The sequence below is a fragment of the Elephantulus edwardii genome, unplaced genomic scaffold, assembly GCF_000299155.1.
Source record: "Elephantulus edwardii isolate Elephantulus edwardi_28Jun2011 unplaced genomic scaffold, EleEdw1.0 scaffold00019, whole genome shotgun sequence".
Classification (NCBI taxonomy): domain Eukaryota; kingdom Metazoa; phylum Chordata; class Mammalia; order Macroscelidea; family Macroscelididae; genus Elephantulus; species Elephantulus edwardii.
The window spans coordinates 20,217,758-20,221,591 of NW_006399769.1; positions in this window are offsets into that span (position 1 = coordinate 20,217,758).

Consider the following 3,834-nt stretch of genomic DNA (forward strand, 5'->3'; position numbering starts at 1 on the left):
ACCACTCAAGAAGGTCCCTCATCACTCGCCCACCAATCCCCACAAGACTCTTCACAAATATTCTTCTATCCCCACCACCTCTTTCCTTAGTTTCTGTAATCTTCCACTGAGCCCACTTGAACTCACAATTCATTCTCAAGAAAATATTTTCTATAATTTCCTGAATATCTTAACTTTTTTTAACAGTACCTTTGTTGTTGTTAGCACTTAACAACAACAACATAGAGAGAGCTCAGTTGGCCTAGTGGACAGAAAGCGATGCTAGCAAGCCAAAGGTGGCCCTCAGGCCTGGTTTTAACTGTTTTTGGTCAAACATTCTTCTAGGTGGTATAGCACCGGTCTGTCCATTTGCTGTACACAGATAACTTGTGGTTGCTGTGATGCTAAACACTGTGACACTGATGTGTCAAATGTGATAATGGTTACCCATGGTGGACAGTGTTTGATGGAGCTTCCTGATTAAAACAAGCTTGGAAGCAGGAGTGGCTTACCTCCAGAAACATTATGAACTTGGAGAAACAATGAAATTTATACAAGTGTTCAGATCTTTCATTCATAGGGTCATTACTTGTCTTCTACGACTTGACAGCACTTTACAACAGCAACAGTACCTTGTTAACTGTTATTTCTCTCATTTTCTCTCTTTCACTGTTTGTCTCTCTCTTTCTACATCCTTCTTGACTTGGGTTGCAGGGTGGGAGACAGAGGTACAAATATTATCCTTGCTCTTCACTATCTCTTTCAGACTACTCCCCCCCCAATAAAAATCCCTAGCTAGGACTCCCATGCCATCAGACTCAATCATGCATTACCTTACCTGCTGCATTTATCTGTAGAGCCCATGATTTTAATTCTAGCTCACTGTCACTCTCTCCAACACCACTTCTGTACTAATATTTTATTTACCTTTCAGCTCTCTAATTTTCATTGCCTTGAATTCCTCTATGTGCCTTAGCCAATATCTGTAACCCATTCATAGTGTCAGCCTGTGCCTACCACTCCTTTGGCCACACGGCTTATCATTACAGCTACTACCCTCTAGAGTCCTGGCTCAGAAGTGCCCTGGTGCCTTGCTCATCTGGGGTCTGGAGAACTGATTCTCTGCAGCTCTTCTCAATTCTACATTCAGTGACAGAGGGTTGATAGCTTGAAGTCAGGTATCCTGATGGGAGTATTTGTATCACTGAAATTTAAAAAAAAAATAATAAAAAGTCAAAACGCTATGAATCAGAGGTGCTTTCTCATCAGTCAAGAATCAAGATAACAGTGACATTATGCAGTATTGTCATTTTATGATGGAGATATTTCAATCACCATAATGTCCTTCAGGGTCAACCATTTTGTATAATATTTTATGAGTAAAACAAAACTGATATAAGGTTTGGAGGGGAAAAGAGGGACTAAATAATGTACATTGCACTGAAACAGATGAGAGAAAGAACTATTTAAAAAGAATATATGATTAGGTATTATTTGCATGACAACAGTCCAGAATAAGACATACATAGCAAGGTGGACTGGGAGAGGGGAAGAAATTGTGCAACAATGAAATATATTTTTTTTAAAAAAAAGAAAAGAAAACTAGGGGGTAGGTATGAAAATGAGCATGGAAATTCAAGTTTTCTGTAAACTTTCATTAAAATCTCAATTTTAAAAAAAGAATCAAAATAAACTTAACCAGCATACCACTGTTGTGATTGCACAAGGTCTTTGGTACATTGACCCTGCCATCTCTTTATTTCCTCTTTTTCCCCATGCCCTCCCTTACTTCTCTCTCTCCTTTGTCAGCTTGAATTTCATGGCAAGTCAATCTTGCTCACTCCTTCTGCACATATGCCTTGGCACCAGTCTTCCTCCATTGCTTCAGGGAAATCTCTGGGCAATACCATGATCATGGTGAAATCCATGCAGACAAATATAGCAGGAGAAAAGTGTATAACCATTTTGATTTCATGAGCTCCAATCTGAAGACAATTCTAGGATGCTCAGCTGATCATTCTATCTTTCCCTCCTCCATTCACTCTCCCATTTACCTAATCAGCATTTTCACACTTCCTCCTATCTCAAGTCTTCACATCTTCTTTCCAGTCCTCATAACTGGAGACATTACTTTGTGTTTCGATGATAAAAGTAAAACAATCAGAAGACATTGTTCACAAACTCTCATGAAATCTACCCACTAGCTGGTGTCTGGGCTCAAGTACTCTGCCTTTCTACTTACTGGCTAATTAACTCATTTCCACTGAGAAATTTCCACAGCTGACCCTCCTGATTTCCCGAAGGTTGTAAATGAGAAGCAATTGTGCATCTTTGCCTCTCCTCTAGGAGCAGGCATGGGTTTGAATCCCCAGAGAGGCTTGGCCTGTGGGCTAGCAGTGCAGGTTCTTACAGAAGGGAGCTCCCTTCATTCTTATAGATGTTCCCTCCCCCTTATGGAAGGCATCCATTCTCTTTAATATTTCAGTGGGACCATTAAAGGTCCAATCATTCTCACCTGCTCAAGGACAGGACTCCAGAAATTATCCTTGTGCTCTCCTGAGGCGTTATGGCGTCATTTGCCTGGGGCTACAGTAGCAGAGAAACTCAGAAAGGTGCACTTCAAAGAACAGAAATTGATTTTCTCATAATTCTGGAGGCTAAAACTTTGGAATAGGGGCTCCAGCAGATTTTAGGGGGAAGTTCTTCTGCGTTCCTTCCAGCTTCTGGCAGCCTCAGGCATTTCTTCCCTCCTTCCCCTTAATTTTTTATTGTACTTTGAGGGAAAGTTTACAGAACATTGGTTTTCCATTTAATCATTCATACAGATTTCGTTTTAGGACTTCAGTTCCAGTCTCCAAATTGTAACAGTACTCTTTCCATTTTCGAAGTGGAATTCTCATTCCTATTCCTCTACTTCTTCTTCTATCGCTTCCTGTCTGCTGTGCTTTTTCCTTGGATAAATGCTGTCTTTTTGGTCTTTATGATTGCCGGGCTTAAGAGTTTCCAGGCATGTCTTGACAGTCTTCAGTTTACAAAAAAAATTAATTACCTGTCTATTTGAGATCTTCATTTCTGTACCCTGTAGTTAGAAAATGTCAATTACCTTGTTGTTGTTGTTGTCGTCATTGTTGTTATGTGCTGTTGAGTTGCTTGTGACTCCTAGTGATCCTATTTAAAATAGCTCTGAAGCCTATCCTATCCTCAGCCAATCTCACTGTCCCTGACATACCTATTCCCAATACCCCAGTTACTGAGTCAATCCATCTCATTCTGGGTACTCCTCTTGTATGCTGTCTCTCTACCTATCCAAGCATAATGTCCTTCTCTAAGGACTGGTCTCTCCTGACCACATACCCAAAGTATGTGAGACGGGGCTTCAAATTTCTTGCCTCCAAGGAGCAGCTTGCTTTCACCTTCTCCAGAACAAACATGTTTGTTCTCTTAGCAGTCCAAGGTGTGCTCAATGCTCTTCTCTAGCACCACAACTCAAAGGTATTGATTATTCTTCTATCATCCTTAGTCACTTCCCAGCTCTCTGATGCATTGCAAGTAATTATGAATGCCATGGCTTGGATAAGGTGCACCTTAGTCTCTAGACTTATATTGTTGCTCTTCAGCACTCTAGAGAGGGCCCTAAATACAATTTAACTTTTATTACCCAAATGCTGTTGCCACTCATGTTGACTGTGGTACCAAGCAAGCTGAAGCTGTTAATAATCTCTGTCTCCTCTCCATCTATCATAATGCTGCCCTTTGGTCCAGTGATGAAAATCTTTGTTTTCTTGATGTTGAGCTTCAATCCATATTGAAGACTGCAGTCCTTGACCTTCTGCAGCAAATGCCTCAGGTCCTCCT